Genomic DNA, 17,443 nt, shown 5'->3' with positions numbered 1-17,443 from the left:
TCCATGGCCTGTCCTGCCTTTCTGGATTTTACACTTTTTTCAGATGGCCCTTTTGACCGGGGGGCAGTGAGACTTCATTGTAGTGCAGATTTCCTTTGCAAGCTTGCTTGGTTGGCCAAAAAGGGCGTATGCGTTTTTTCCTGAATATATTCAGGAAAAAACGCATACGCCCTTTTTGGCCAAGTGCATCATTGTGGACGTTCTGCCTCTTTTCCTATGCTTTACATGCAATTCCAGTCTACCTCCTGAAATCGGTTTCCTGCAATTCTGCCCCGCTTTCAAGTCCTCTTGGCAGCCTTACTTCAATATATTTTTGGATGATAGCTGTCATTTATAACTCTGCAGGTCTGTGAATGACAGTGACCCTGAGCTCCTTTCTTCAACTCGCTTTCTTGTGAGCTGGCTGCAACACCGCAGGATTGCTTCAGGCCCTAGTGTGGTTCCGGTATGGCACGGTGAGCCTTTGGTTAATTCCTCTTCCTGGTGGGAAATGAGAGTTAAATTTGCCCGTCCAGACACCTCCAGGTAGTCTCTCATTGGTTCTCCCTATTCCTGTTCATTTTCCGCAGAAATTGCAAACTGGGCCAAACAGGAGGTTAAAGGCACTGACTCTCCAAGTGGGGAGAGTGTTAGTAAAGCGTCTGGAATGTTGCACCCGAGTACCGGGGGAAGAAAACTGAGACACATTTGAACACGTTTCCCGATCACAGGGTGGATCATACTCTGGGTTCCACATGCATGTTTTAGCTGAAGGAAGAATCCCTTAAACCTGGAGAGTTGAGACCCATGGAATGGGTACCATGCAATATGACTTCAAAGGGTCTGCATTTGCTCACCGATCCTCACCAATCCTATCACTGCTGCGTTTATGCCGCTGTACACATGGTTGTTTCTCTTTTGGAGACTTATAAATCCATAGGTTTTAAGATTCTTAGTAGTCAGGTATATTCTTAGGCGTTTAATATGGGGTGTTGAATCCACTTCGTTGAGCAAGGAGTAGCTCTTGTCTATTACATATTTGGCTTATGGAACGGTATCTGTGCTAATTTCAATCTCTGGTTTTATGCAGCACCCCAACTCACCTTTCCCCTTAAGCAAGCATAAGTTGGTTTTCTACATTTGAGACCCTGTTCTGTTTTGTAATTCAGTTCCTGTGTAGCCAAGTTTACATTCCGTGTAGTAGTGATATATTATGATGTTTCTTTTTCTCTGTGACTTATTTCACTTAGAATCATCGTACCTGAATCCACTCGTTATCCTGCTACGGGCCTGATGACATAGATTTCATTGCTGAGTGATATTGCATTGTATGTAAGTACCACAACTTCTTTATACATTTTCGCTTTCTGTGATATTGAACATGTCCCGTAAACGAGGTTCTTGTAAACAGAACCGTCCCAAACTTTGGGGTGGCTGTGTCTTTTTGATTTTAATTTCTCTAAGCTATAGGACCATAAGTGGAAGTGCCCTCGGCTCTGTTGCTTTGTTTTGTAGATGTTTCAGGAAACACCATACACTTCTCCAGAGTGGCTGTTGGCAGGTTACATCCCGCCCGTGAGCATAACAAGGCTCCCACGTCTCCATGGCCTGTCCTGCCTTTCTGGATTTTACACTTTTTTCAGATGGCCCTTTTGACCGGGGGGCAGTGAGACTTCATTGTAGTGCAGATTTCCTTTGCAAGCTTGCTTGGTTGGCCAAAAAGGGCGTATGCGTTTTTTCCTGAATATATTCAGGAAAAAACGCATACGCCCTTTTTGGCCAAGTGCATCATTGTGGACGTTCTGCCTCTTTTCCTATGCTTTACATGCAATTCCAGTCTACCTCCTGAAATCGGTTTCCTGCAATTCTGCCCCGCTTTCAAGTCCTCTTGGCAGCCTTACTTCAATATATTTTTGGATGATAGCTGTCATTTATAACTCTGCAGGTCTGTGAATGACAGTGACCCTGAGCTCCTTTCTTCAACTCGCTTTCTTGTGAGCTGGCTGCAACACCGCAGGATTGCTTCAGGCCCTAGTGTGGTTCCGGTATGGCACGGTGAGCCTTTGGTTAATTCCTCTTCCTGGTGGGAAATGAGAGTTAAATTTGCCCGTCCAGACACCTCCAGGTAGTCTCTCATTGGTTCTCCCTATTCCTGTTCATTTTCCGCAGAAATTGCAAACTGGGCCAAACAGGAGGTTAAAGGCACTGACTCTCCAAGTGGGGAGAGTGTTAGTAAAGCGTCTGGAATGTTGCACCCGAGTACCGGGGGAAGAAAACTGAGACACATTTGAACACGTTTCCCGATCACAGGGTGGATCATACTCTGGGTTCCACATGCATGTTTTAGCTGAAGGAAGAATCCCTTAAACCTGGAGAGTTGAGACCCATGGAATGGGTACCATGCAATATGACTTCAAAGGGTCTGCATTTGCTCACCGATCCTCACCAATCCTATCACTGCTGCGTTTATGCCGCTGTACACATGGTTGTTTCTCTTTTGGAGACTTATAAATCCATAGGTTTTAAGATTCTTAGTAGTCAGGTATATTCTTAGGCGTTTAATATGGGGTGTTGAATCCACTTCGTTGAGCAAGGAGTAGCTCTTGTCTATTACATATTTGGCTTATGGAACGGTATCTGTGCTAATTTCAATCTCTGGTTTTATGCAGCACCCCAACTCACCTTTCCCCTTAAGCAAGCATAAGTTGGTTTTCTACATTTGAGACCCTGTTCTGTTTTGTAATTCAGTTCCTGTGTAGCCAAGTTTACATTCCGTGTAGTAGTGATATCTTATGATGTTTCATTTTCTGTGTGACTTATTTCACTTAGAATCATCGTACCTGAATCCACTCATTATGCTGCTACGGGCCTGATGACATAGATTTCATTGCTGAGTGATATTGCATTGTACGTAAGTACCACAACTTCTTTATCCATTTTTCGCTTTGTGCGATATTGAACTTGTACCGTAAACGAGATTCTTGTAAACAGAGCCGTCCCAAACTTTGGGGTGGCTGTGTCTTTTTGATTTTAATTTCCCTAAGCTATAGGACCATAAGTGGAAGTGCCCTAGGCTCTGTTGCTTTGTTTTTTGGATGTTTCAGGAAACACCATGCACTTCTCCACAGTGGCTGTTGGCAATTTACATCCCGCCCATGAGCATAACAAGGCTCCCACGTTTACATGGCCTGTCCTGCCTTTCTGGATTTTACAGTTTTTTCAGATGGCCCTTTTGACCGGGGGGCAGTGAGACTTCATTGTAGTGCAGATTTCCTTTGCAAGCTTGCTTGGTTGGCCAAAAAGGGCGTATGCGTTTTTTCCTGAATATATTCAGGAAAAAACGCATACGCCCTTTTTGGCCAAGTGCATCATTATGGACGTTCTGCCTCTTTTCCTATGCTTTACATGCAATTCCAGTCTACCTCCTGAAATCGGTTTCCTGCAATTCTGCCCCGCTTTAAAGTCCTCTTGGCAGCCTTACTTCAATATATTTTTGGACGATAGCTGTCATTTATAACTCTGCAGTTTTGTGAATTACAGTGCCCCTGAGCTCATTTCTTCAACTCGCTTTCTTGTGAGCTGGCCGCAACACCGCAGGATTGCTTCAGGCCCTAGTGTGGTTCCGGCATGGCACGCTGAGCCTTTGGTTAATTCCTCTTCCTGGTGGGAAATGAGAGTTAAATTTGCCTGTGCAGACACCTCCAGCTAGTCTCTCATTGGTTCTCCCTATTCCTGTTCATTTTCCGCAGAAATTGCAAACTGGGCCAAACAGGAGGTTAAAGGCACTGACTCTCCAAGTGGGGAGAGTGTTAGTAAAGCGTCTGGCATGTTACACCTGAGTACCAGGGGACGAAAACTGAGACACCTTTGAACACGTTTCCCAATCACACGGTGGATCATACTCTGGGTTCCACATGCATGTTTTAGCTGAAGGAAGAATCCCTTAAACCTGGAGAGTTGATACCCATGGAATGGGTACCATGCAATATGACTTCATAGGTTCTGCATTTGCTCACCGATCCTCACCAATCCTATCACTGCTGCGATTATGCCGCTGTACACACGCTTGATTCTCTTTCGGAGACATATAAATCCATAGGTTTTAAGATTCTTACTAGTCAGGTATATTCTTAGGTGTTTAATATGGGGTGTTGAGTCCACTTCGTTGAGCAAGGAGTAGCTCTTGTCTATTACATATTTGGCTTATGGAACGGTATCTGTGCTCATTTCAATCTCTGGTTTTATGCAGCACCCCAACTCACCTTTCCCCTTAAGCAAGCATAAGTTGGTTTTCTACATTTGAGACCCTGTTCTGTTTTGTAATTCAGTTCCTGTGTAGCCAAGTTTACATTCCGTGTAGTAGTGATATCTTATGATGTTTCTTTTTTTGTGTGACTTATTTCACTTAGAATCATCGTACCTGAATCCACTCATTATGCTGCTATGGGCCTGATGACATAGATTTCATTGCTGAGTGATATTGCATTGTACGTAAGTACCACAACTCCTTTATCCATTTTTCGCTTTGTGCGATATTGAACTTGTACCGTAAACGAGGTTCTTGTAAACAGAGCCGTCCCAAACTTTGGGGTGGCTGTGTCTTTTTGATTTTAATTTCCCTAAGCTATAGGACCATAAGTGGAAGTGCCCTAGGCTCTGTTGCTTTGTTTTTTGGATGTTTCAGGAAACACCATGCACTTCTCCAGAGTGGCTGTTGGCAATTTACATCCCGCCCATCAGCATAACAAGGCTCCCACGTTTACATGGCCTGTCCTGCCTTTCTGGATTTTACAGTTTTTTCAGATGGCCCTTTTGACCGGGGGGCAGTGAGACTTCATTGTAGTGCAGATTTCCTTTGCAAGCTTGCTTGGTTGGCCAAAAAGGGCGTATGCGTTTTTTCCTGAATATATTCAGGAAAAAACGCATACGCCCTTTTTGGCCAAGTGCATCATTGTGGACGTTCTGCCTCTTTTCCTATGCTTTACATGCAATTCCAGTCTACCTCCTGAAATCGGTTTCCTGCAATTCTGCCCCGCTTTAAAGTCCTCTTGGCAGCCTTACTTCAATATACTTTTTTATGATAGCTGTCATTTATAACTCTGCATGTTTGTGAATGATAGTGCCCCTGAGCTCCTTTCTTCAACTCGCTTTCTTGTGAGCTGGCCGCAACACCGCAGGATTGCTTCAGGCCCTAGTGTGGTTCCGGCATGGCACGGTTAGCCTTTGGTTAATTCCTCTTCCTGGTGGGAAATGAGAGTTAAATTTGCCCGTCCAGACACCTCCAGGTAGTCTCTCATTGGTTCTCCCTATTCCTCTTCATTTTCCGCAGAAATTGCAAACTGGGCCAAACAGGAGGTTAAAGGCACTGACTCTCCAAGTGGGGAGAGTGTTAGTAAAGCGTCTGGAATGTTGCACCCGAGTACCAGGGGACGAAAACTGAGACACCTTTGAACACGTTTCCCAATCTCACGGTGGATCATACTCTGGGTTCCACATGCATGTTTTAGCTGAAGGAAGAATCCCTTAAACCTTTAGAGTTGAGACACATGGAATGGGTACCATGAAATATGACTTCAAAGGGTCTGCATTTGCTCACCGATCCTCACCAATCCTATCACTGCTGCGTTTATGCCGCTGTACACACGCTTGATTCTCTTTCGGAGACATATAAATCCATAGGTTTTAAGATTCTTACTAGTCAGGTATATTCTTAGGCGTTTAATATGGGGTGTTGAGTCCACTTCCTTGAGCAAGGAGTAGCTCTTGTCTATTACATATTTGGGTTATGGAACGGTATCTGTGCTAATTTCAATCTCTGGGTTTATGCAGCACCCCAACTCACCTTTCCCCTTAAGCCAGCATAAGTTGGTTTTCTACATTTGAGACCCTGTTCTGTTTTGTAATTCAGTTCCTGTGTAGCCAAGTTTACATTCCGTGTAGTAGTGATATATTATGATGTTTCTTTTTCTCTGTGACTTATTTCACTTAGAATCATCGTACCTGAATCCACTCGTTATCCTGCTACGGGCCTGATGACATAGATTTCATTGCTGAGTGATATTGCATTGTATGTAAGTACCACAACTTCTTTATACATTTTCGCTTTCTGTGATATTGAACATGTCCCGTAAACGAGGTTCTTGTAAACAGAACCGTCCCAAACTTTGGGGTGGCTGTGTCTTTTTGATTTTAATTTCCCTAAGCTATAGGACCATAAGTGGAAGTGCCCTCGGCTCTGTTGCTTTGTTTTGTAGATGTTTCAGGAAACACCATACACTTCTCCAGAGTGGCTGTTGGCAGGTTACATCCCGCCCGTGAGCATAACAAGGCTCCCACGTCTCCATGGCCTGTCCTGCCTTTCTGGATTTTACACTTTTTTCAGATGGCCCTTTTGACCGGGGGGCAGTGAGACTTCATTGTAGTGCAGATTTCCTTTGCAAGCTTGCTTGGTTGGCCAAAAAGGGCGTATGCGTTTTTTCCTGAATATATTCAGGAAAAAACGCATACGCCCTTTTTGGCCAAGTGCATCATTGTGGACGTTCTGCCTCTTTTCCTATGCTTTACATGCAATTCCAGTCTATCTCCTGAAATCGGTTTCCTGCAATTCTGCCCCGCTTTCAAGTCCTCTTGGCAGCCTTACTTCAATATATTTTTGGATGATAGCTGTCATTTATAACTCTGCAGGTCTGTGAATGACAGTGACCCTGAGCTCCTTTCTTCAACTCGCTTTCTTGTGAGCTGGCCGCAACACCGCAGGATTGCTTCAGGCCCTAGTGTGGTTCCGGCATGGCACGGTGAGCCTTTGGTTAATTCCTCTTCCTGGTGGGAAATGAGAGTTAAATTTGCCCGTCCAGACACCTCCAGGTAGTCTCTCATTGGTTCTCCCTATTCCTGTTCATTTTCCGCAGAAATTGCAAACTGGGCCAAACAGGAGGTTAAAGGCACTGACTCTCCAAGTGGGGAGAGTGTTAGTAAAGCGTCTGGAATGTTGCACCCGAGTACCGGGGGAAAAAAACTGAGACACATTTGAACACGTTTCCCGATCACACGGTGGATCATACTCTGGGTTCCACATGCATGTTTTAGCTGAAGGAAGAATCCCTTAAACCTGGAGATTTGAGACCCATGGAATGGGTACCATGCAATATGACTTCAAAGGGTCTGCATTTGCTCACCGATCCTCACCAATCCTATCACTGCTGCGTTTATGCCGCTGTAAACATGGTTGTTTCTCTTTTGGAGACATATAAATCCATAGGTTTTAAGATTCCTAGTAGTCAGGTATATTCTTAGGCGTTTAATATGGGGTGTTGAGTCCACTTCGTTGAGCAAGGAGTAGCTCTTGTCTATTACATATTTGGCTTATGGAACGGTATCTGTGCTAATTTCAATCTCTGGTTTTATGCAGCACCCCAACTCACCTTTCCCCTTAAGCAAGCATAAGTTGGTTTTCTACATTTGAGACCCTGTTCTGTTTTGTAATTCAGTTCCTGTGTAGCCAAGTTTACATTCCGTGTAGTAGTGATATCTTATGATGTTTCATTTTCTGTGTGACTTATTTCACTTAGAATCATCGTACCTGAATCCACTCATTATGCTGCTACGGGCCTGATGACATAGATTTCATTGCTGAGTGATATTGCATTGTACGTAAGTACCACAACTTCTTTATCCATTTTTCGCTTTGTGCGATATTGAACTTGTACCGTAAACGAGATTCTTGTAAACAGAGCCGTCCCAAACTTTGGGGTGGCTGTGTCTTTTTGATTTTAATTTCCCTAAGCTATAGGACCATAAGTGGAAGTGCCCTAGGCTCTGTTGCTTTGTTTTTTGGATGTTTCAGGAAACACCATGCACTTCTCCACAGTGGCTGTTGGCAATTTACATCCCGCCCATGAGCATAACAAGGCTCCCACGTTTACATGGCCTGTCCTGCCTTTCTGGATTTTACAGTTTTTTCAGATGGCCCTTTTGACCGGGGGGCAGTGAGACTTCATTGTAGTGCAGATTTCCTTTGCAAGCTTGCTTGGTTGGCCAAAAAGGGCGTATGCGTTTTTTCCTGAATATATTCAGGAAAAAACGCATACGCCCTTTTTGGCCAAGTGCATCATTATGGACGTTCTGCCTCTTTTCCTATGCTTTACATGCAATTCCAGTCTACCTCCTGAAATCGGTTTCCTGCAATTCTGCCCCGCTTTAAAGTCCTCTTGGCAGCCTTACTTCAATATATTTTTGGACGATAGCTGTCATTTATAACTCTGCAGTTTTGTGAATTACAGTGCCCCTGAGCTCATTTCTTCAACTCGCTTTCTTGTGAGCTGGCCGCAACACCGCAGGATTGCTTCAGGCCCTAGTGTGGTTCCGGCATGGCACGCTGAGCCTTTGGTTAATTCCTCTTCCTGGTGGGAAATGAGAGTTAAATTTGCCTGTGCAGACACCTCCAGCTAGTCTCTCATTGGTTCTCCCTATTCCTGTTCATTTTCCGCAGAAATTGCAAACTGGGCCAAACAGGAGGTTAAAGGCACTGACTCTCCAAGTGGGGAGAGTGTTAGTAAAGCGTCTGGCATGTTACACCTGAGTACCAGGGGACGAAAACTGAGACACCTTTGAACACGTTTCCCAATCACACGGTGGATCATACTCTGGGTTCCACATGCATGTTTTAGCTGAAGGAAGAATCCCTTAAACCTGGAGAGTTGATACCCATGGAATGGGTACCATGCAATATGACTTCATAGGTTCTGCATTTGCTCACCGATCCTCACCAATCCTATCACTGCTGCGATTATGCCGCTGTACACACGCTTGATTCTCTTTCGGAGACATATAAATCCATAGGTTTTAAGATTCTTACTAGTCAGGTATATTCTTAGGTGTTTAATATGGGGTGTTGAGTCCACTTCCTTGAGCAAGGAGTAGCTCTTGTCTATTACATATTTGGGTTATGGAACGGTATCTGTGCTAATTTCAATCTCTGGGTTTATGCAGCACCCCAACTCACCTTTCCCCTTAAGCCAGCATAAGTTGGTTTTCTACATTTGAGACCCTGTTCTGTTTTGTAATTCAGTTCCTGTGTAGCCAAGTTTACATTCCGTGTAGTAGTGATATATTATGATGTTTCTTTTTCTCTGTGACTTATTTCACTTAGAATCATCGTACCTGAATCCACTCGTTATCCTGCTACGGGCCTGATGACATAGATTTCATTGCTGAGTGATATTGCATTGTATGTAAGTACCACAACTTCTTTATACATTTTCGCTTTCTGTGATATTGAACATGTCCCGTAAACGAGGTTCTTGTAAACAGAACCGTCCCAAACTTTGGGGTGGCTGTGTCTTTTTGATTTTAATTTCCCTAAGCTATAGGACCATAAGTGGAAGTGCCCTCGGCTCTGTTGCTTTGTTTTGTAGATGTTTCAGGAAACACCATACACTTCTCCAGAGTGGCTGTTGGCAGGTTACATCCCGCCCGTGAGCATAACAAGGCTCCCACGTCTCCATGGCCTGTCCTGCCTTTCTGGATTTTACACTTTTTTCAGATGGCCCTTTTGACCGGGGGGCAGTGAGACTTCATTGTAGTGCAGATTTCCTTTGCAAGCTTGCTTGGTTGGCCAAAAAGGGCGTATGCGTTTTTTCCTGAATATATTCAGGAAAAAACGCATACGCCCTTTTTGGCCAAGTGCATCATTGTGGACGTTCTGCCTCTTTTCCTATGCTTTACATGCAATTCCAGTCTATCTCCTGAAATCGGTTTCCTGCAATTCTGCCCCGCTTTCAAGTCCTCTTGGCAGCCTTACTTCAATATATTTTTGGATGATAGCTGTCATTTATAACTCTGCAGGTCTGTGAATGACAGTGACCCTGAGCTCCTTTCTTCAACTCGCTTTCTTGTGAGCTGGCCGCAACACCGCAGGATTGCTTCAGGCCCTAGTGTGGTTCCGGCATGGCACGGTGAGCCTTTGGTTAATTCCTCTTCCTGGTGGGAAATGAGAGTTAAATTTGCCCGTCCAGACACCTCCAGGTAGTCTCTCATTGGTTCTCCCTATTCCTGTTCATTTTCCGCAGAAATTGCAAACTGGGCCAAACAGGAGGTTAAAGGCACTGACTCTCCAAGTGGGGAGAGTGTTAGTAAAGCGTCTGGAATGTTGCACCCGAGTACCGGGGGAAAAAAACTGAGACACATTTGAACACGTTTCCCGATCACACGGTGGATCATACTCTGGGTTCCACATGCATGTTTTAGCTGAAGGAAGAATCCCTTAAACCTGGAGAGTTGAGACCCATGGAATGGGTACCATGCAATATGACTTCAAAGGGTCTGCATTTGCTCACCGATCCTCACCAATCCTATCACTGCTGCGTTTATGCCGCTGTAAACATGGTTGTTTCTCTTTTGGAGACATATAAATCCATAGGTTTTAAGATTCCTAGTAGTCAGGTATATTCTTAGGCGTTTAATATGGGGTGTTGAGTCCACTTCGTTGAGCAAGGAGTAGCTCTTGTCTATTACATATTTGGCTTATGGAACGGTATCTGTGCTAATTTCAATCTCTGGTTTTATGCAGCACCCCAACTCACCTTTCCCCTTAAACAAGCATAAGTTGGTTTTCTACATTTGAGACCCTGTTCTGTTTTGTAATTCAGTTCCTGTGTAGCCAAGTTTACATTCCGTGTAGTAGTGATATCTTATGATGTTTCATTTTCTGTGTGACTTATTTCACTTAGAATCATCGTACCTGAATCCACTCATTATGCTGCTACGGGCCTGATGACATAGATTTCATTGCTGAGTGATATTGCATTGTACGTAAGTACCACAACTTCTTTATCCATTTTTCGCTTTGTGCGATATTGAACTTGTACCGTAAACGAGGTTCTTGTAAACAGAGCCGTCCCAAACTTTGGGGTGGCTGTGTCTTTTTGATTTTAATTTCCCTAAGCTATAGGACCATAAGTGGAAGTGCCCTAGGCTCTGTTGCTTTGTTTTTTGGATGTTTCAGGAAACACCATGCACTTCTCCACAGTGGCTGTTGGCAATTTACATCCCGCCCATGAGCATAACAAGGCTCCCACGTTTACATGGCCTGTCCTGCCTTTCTGGATTTTACAGTTTTTTCAGATGGCCCTTTTGACCGGGGGGCAGTGAGACTTCATTGTAGTGCAGATTTCCTTTGCAAGCTTGCTTGGTTGGCCAAAAAGGGCGTATGCGTTTTTTCCTGAATATATTCAGGAAAAAACGCATACGCCCTTTTTGGCCAAGTGCATCATTATGGACGTTCTGCCTCTTTTCCTATGCTTTACATGCAATTCCAGTCTACCTCCTGAAATCGGTTTCCTGCAATTCTGCCCCGCTTTAAAGTCCTCTTGGCAGCCTTACTTCAATATATTTTTGGACGATAGCTGTCATTTATAACTCTGCAGTTTTGTGAATTACAGTGCCCCTGAGCTCATTTCTTCAACTCGCTTTCTTGTGAGCTGGCCGCAACACCGCAGGATTGCTTCAGGCCCTAGTGTGGTTCCGGCATGGCACGCTGAGCCTTTGGTTAATTCCTCTTCCTGGTGGGAAATGAGAGTTAAATTTGCCTGTGCAGACACCTCCAGCTAGTCTCTCATTGGTTCTCCCTATTCCTGTTCATTTTCCGCAGAAATTGCAAACTGGGCCAAACAGGAGGTTAAAGGCACTGACTCTCCAAGTGGGGAGAGTGTTAGTAAAGCGTCTGGCATGTTACACCTGAGTACCAGGGGACGAAAACTGAGACACCTTTGAACACGTTTCCCAATCACACGGTGGATCATACTCTGGGTTCCACATGCATGTTTTAGCTGAAGGAAGAATCCCTTAAACCTGGAGAGTTGATACCCATGGAATGGGTACCATGCAATATGACTTCATAGGTTCTGCATTTGGTCACCGATCCTCACCAATCCTATCACTGCTGCGATTATGCCGCTGTACACACGCTTGATTCTCTTTCGGAGACATATAAATCCATAGGTTTTAAGATTCTTACTAGTCAGGTATATTCTTAGGTGTTTAATATGGGGTGTTGAGTCCACTTCGTTGAGCAAGGAGTAGCTCTTGTCTATTACATATTTGGCTTATGGAACGGTATCTGTGCTCATTTCAATCTCTGGTTTTATGCAGCACCCCAACTCACCTTTCCCCTTAAGCAAGCATAAGTTGGTTTTCTACATTTGAGACCCTGTTCTGTTTTGTAATTCAGTTCCTGTGTAGCCAAGTTTACATTCCGTGTAGTAGTGATATCTTATGATGTTTCTTTTTTTGTGTGACTTATTTCACTTAGAATCATCGTACCTGAATCCACTCATTATGCTGCTATGGGCCTGATGACATAGATTTCATTGCTGAGTGATATTGCATTGTACGTAAGTACCACAACTTCTTTATCCATTTTTCGCTTTGTGCGATATTGAACTTGTACCGTAAACGAGGTTCTTGTAAACAGAGCCGTCCCAAACTTTGGGGTGGCTGTGTCTTTTTGATTTTAATTTCCCTAAGCTATAGGACCATAAGTGGAAGTGCCCTAGGCTCTGTTGCTTTGTTTTTTGGATGTTTCAGGAAACACCATGCACTTCTCCAGAGTGGCTGTTGGCAATTTACATCCCGCCCATCAGCATAACAAGGCTCCCACGTTTACATGGCCTGTCCTGCCTTTCTGGATTTTACAGTTTTTTCAGATGGCCCTTTTGACCGGGGGGCAGTGAGACTTCATTGTAGTGCAGATTTCCTTTGCAAGCTTGCTTGGTTGGCCAAAAAGGGCGTATGCGTTTTTTCCTGAATATATTCAGGAAAAAACGCATACGCCCTTTTTGGCCAAGTGCATCATTGTGGACGTTCTGCCTCTTTTCCTATGCTTTACATGCAATTCCAGTCTACCTCCTGAAATCGGTTTCCTGCAATTCTGCCCCGCTTTAAAGTCCTCTTGGCAGCCTTACTTCAATATACTTTTTTATGATAGCTGTCATTTATAACTCTGCATGTTTGTGAATGATAGTGCCCCTGAGCTCCTTTCTTCAACTCGCTTTCTTGTGAGCTGGCCGCAACACCGCAGGATTGCTTCAGGCCCTAGTGTGGTTCCGGCATGGCACGGTTAGCCTTTGGTTAATTCCTCTTCCTGGTGGGAAATGAGAGTTAAATTTGCCCGTCCAGACACCTCCAGGTAGTCTCTCATTGGTTCTCCCTATTCCTCTTCATTTTCCGCAGAAATTGCAAACTGGGCCAAACAGGAGGTTAAAGGCACTGACTCTCCAAGTGGGGAGAGTGTTAGTAAAGCGTCTGGAATGTTGCACCCGAGTACCAGGGGACGAAAACTGAGACACCTTTGAACACGTTTCCCAATCTCACGGTGGATCATACTCTGGGTTCCACATGCATGTTTTAGCTGAAGGAAGAATCCCTTAAACCTTTAGAGTTGAGACACATGGAATGGGTACCATGAAATATGACTGCAAAGGGTCTGCATTTGCTCACCGATCCTCACCAATCCTATCACTGCTGCGTTTATGCCGCTGTACACACGCTTGATTCTCTTTCGGAGACATATAAATCCATAGGTTTTAAGATTCTTACTAGTCAGGTATATTCTTAGGCGTTTAATATGGGGTGTTGAGTCCACTTCCTTGAGCAAGGAGTAGCTCTTGTCTATTACATATTTGGGTTATGGAACGGTATCTGTGCTAATTTCAATCTCTGGGTTTATGCAGCACCCCAACTCACCTTTCCCCTTAAGCCAGCATAAGTTGGTTTTCTACATTTGAGACCCTGTTCTGTTTTGTAATTCAGTTCCTGTGTAGCCAAGTTTACATTCCGTGTAGTAGTGATATATTATGATGTTTCTTTTTCTCTGTGACTTATTTCACTTAGAATCATCGTACCTGAATCCACTCGTTATCCTGCTACGGGCCTGATGACATAGATTTCATTGCTGAGTGATATTGCATTGTATGTAAGTACCACAACTTCTTTATACATTTTCGCTTTCTGTGATATTGAACATGTCCCGTAAACGAGGTTCTTGTAAACAGAACCGTCCCAAACTTTGGGGTGGCTGTGTCTTTTTGATTTTAATTTCCCTAAGCTATAGGACCATAAGTGGAAGTGCCCTCGGCTCTGTTGCTTTGTTTTGTAGATGTTTCAGGAAACACCATACACTTCTCCAGAGTGGCTGTTGGCAGGTTACATCCCGCCCGTGAGCATAACAAGGCTCCCACGTCTCCATGGCCTGTCCTGCCTTTCTGGATTTTACACTTTTTTCAGATGGCCCTTTTGACCGGGGGGCAGTGAGACTTCATTGTAGTGCAGATTTCCTTTGCAAGCTTGCTTGGTTGGCCAAAAAGGGCGTATGCGTTTTTTCCTGAATATATTCAGGAAAAAACGCATACGCCCTTTTTGGCCAAGTGCATCATTGTGGACGTTCTGCCTCTTTTCCTATGCTTTACATGCAATTCCAGTCTACCTCCTGAAATCGGTTTCCTGCAATTCTGCCCCGCTTTCAAGTCCTCTTGGCAGCCTTACTTCAATATATTTTTGGATGATAGCTGTCATTTATAACTCTGCAGGTCTGTGAATGACAGTGACCCTGAGCTCCTTTCTTCAACTCGCTTTCTTGTGAGCTGGCCGCAACACCGCAGGATTGCTTCAGGCCCTAGTGTGGTTCCGGCATGGCACGGTGAGCCTTTGGTTAATTCCTCTTCCTGGTGGGAAATGAGAGTTAAATTTGCCCGTCCAGACACCTCCAGGTAGTCTCTCATTGGTTCTCCCTATTCCTGTTCATTTTCCGCAGAAATTGCAAACTGGGCCAAACAGGAGGTTAAAGGCACTGACTCTCCAAGTGGGGAGAGTGTTAGTAAAGCGTCTGGAATGTTGCACCCGAGTACCGGGGGAAAAAAACTGAGACACATTTGAACACGTTTCCCGATCACACGGTGGATCATACTCTGGGTTCCACATGCATGTTTTAGCTGAAGGAAGAATCCCTTAAACCTGGAGAGTTGAGACCCATGGAATGGGTACCATGCAATATGACTTCAAAGGGTCTGCATTTGCTCACCGATCCTCACCAATCCTATCACTGCTGCGTTTATGCCGCTGTAAACATGGTTGTTTCTCTTTTGGAGACATATAAATCCATAGGTTTTAAGATTCCTAGTAGTCAGGTATATTCTTAGGCGTTTAATATGGGGTGTTGAGTCCACTTCGTTGAGCAAGGAGTAGCTCTTGTCTATTACATATTTGGCTTATGGAACGGTATCTGTGCTAATTTCAATCTCTGGTTTTATGCAGCACCCCAACTCACCTTTCCCCTTAAGCAAGCATAAGTTGGTTTTCTACATTTGAGACCCTGTTCTGTTTTGTAATTCAGTTCCTGTGTAGCCAAGTTTACATTCCGTGTAGTAGTGATATCTTATGATGTTTCATTTTCTGTGTGACTTATTTCACTTAGAATCATCGTACCTGAATCCACTCATTATGCTGCTACGGGCCTGATGACATAGATTTCATTGCTGAGTGATATTGCATTGTACGTAAGTACCACAACTTCTTTATCCATTTTTCGCTTTGTGCGATATTGAACTTGTACCGTAAACGAGGTTCTTGTAAACAGAGCCGTCCCAAACTTTGGGGTGGCTGTGTCTTTTTGATTTTAATTTCCCTAAGCTATAGGACCATAAGTGGAAGTGCCCTAGGCTCTGTTGCTTTGTTTTTTGGATGTTTCAGGAAACACCATGCACTTCTCCACAGTGGCTGTTGGCAATTTACATCCCGCCCATGAGCATAACAAGGCTCCCACGTTTACATGGCCTGTCCTGCCTTTCTGGATTTTACAGTTTTTTCAGATGGCCCTTTTGACCGGGGGGCAGTGAGACTTCATTGTAGTGCAGATTTCCTTTGCAAGCTTGCTTGGTTGGCCAAAAAGGGCGTATGCGTTTTTTCCTGAATATATTCAGGAAAAAACGCATACGCCCTTTTTGGCCAAGTGCATCATTATGGACGTTCTGCCTCTTTTCCTATGCTTTACATGCAATTCCAGTCTACCTCCTGAAATCGGTTTCCTGCAATTCTGCCCCGCTTTAAAGTCCTCTTGGCAGCCTTACTTCAATATATTTTTGGACGATAGCTGTCATTTATAACTCTGCAGTTTTGTGAATTACAGTGCCCCTGAGCTCATTTCTTCAACTCGCTTTCTTGTGAGCTGGCCGCAACACCGCAGGATTGCTTCAGGCCCTAGTGTGGTTCCGGCATGGCACGCTGAGCCTTTGGTTAATTCCTCTTCCTGGTGGGAAATGAGAGTTAAATTTGCCTGTGCAGACACCTCCAGCTAGTCTCTCATTGGTTCTCCCTATTCCTGTTCATTTTCCGCAGAAATTGCAAACTGGGCCAAACAGGAGGTTAAAGGCACTGACTCTCCAAGTGGGGAGAGTGTTAGTAAAGCGTCTGGCATGTTACACCTGAGTACCAGGGGACGAAAACTGAGACACCTTTGAACACGTTTCCCAATCACACGGTGGATCATACTCTGGGTTCCACATGCATGTTTTAGCTGAAGGAAGAATCCCTTAAACCTGGAGAGTTGATACCCATGGAATGGGTACCATGCAATATGACTTCATAGGTTCTGCATTTGCTCACCGATCCTCACCAATCCTATCACTGCTGCGATTATGCCGCTGTACACACGCTTGATTCTCTTTCGGAGACATATAAATCCATAGGTTTTAAGATTCTTACTAGTCAGGTATATTCTTAGGTGTTTAATATGGGGTGTTGAGTCCACTTCGTTGAGCAAGGAGTAGCTCTTGTCTATTACATATTTGGCTTATGGAACGGTATCTGTGCTCATTTCAATCTCTGGTTTTATGCAGCACCCCAACTCACCTTTCCCCTTAAGCAAGCATAAGTTGGTTTTCTACATTTGAGACCCTGTTCTGTTTTGTAATTCAGTTCCTGTGTAGCCAAGTTTACATTCCGTGTAGTAGTGATATCTTATGATGTTTCTTTTTTTGTGTGACTTATTTCACTTAGAATCATCGTACCTGAATCCACTCATTATGCTGCTATGGGCCTGATGACATAGATTTCATTGCTGAGTGATATTGCATTGTACGTAAGTACCACAACTTCTTTATCCATTTTTCGCTTTGTGCGATATTGAACTTGTACCGTAAACGAGGTTCTTGTAAACAGAGCCGTCCCAAACTTTGGGGTGGCTGTGTCTTTTTGATTTTAATTTCCCTAAGCTATAGGACCATAAGTGGAAGTGCCCTAGGCTCTGTTGCTTTGTTTTTTGGATGTTTCAGGAAACACCATGCACTTCTCCAGAGTGGCTGTTGGCAATTTACATCCCGCCCATCAGCATAACAAGGCTCCCACGTTTACATGGCCTGTCCTGCCTTTCTGGATTTTACAGTTTTTTCAGATGGCCCTTTTGACCGGGGGGCAG

This window comes from Globicephala melas, chromosome 5, assembly GCF_963455315.2.
Source record: "Globicephala melas chromosome 5, mGloMel1.2, whole genome shotgun sequence".
Taxonomy (NCBI): Eukaryota; Metazoa; Chordata; class Mammalia; order Artiodactyla; family Delphinidae; genus Globicephala; species Globicephala melas.
The sequence above is the reverse complement of the archived record's forward strand: the minus strand, read 5'-3'. Positions refer to the sequence as shown.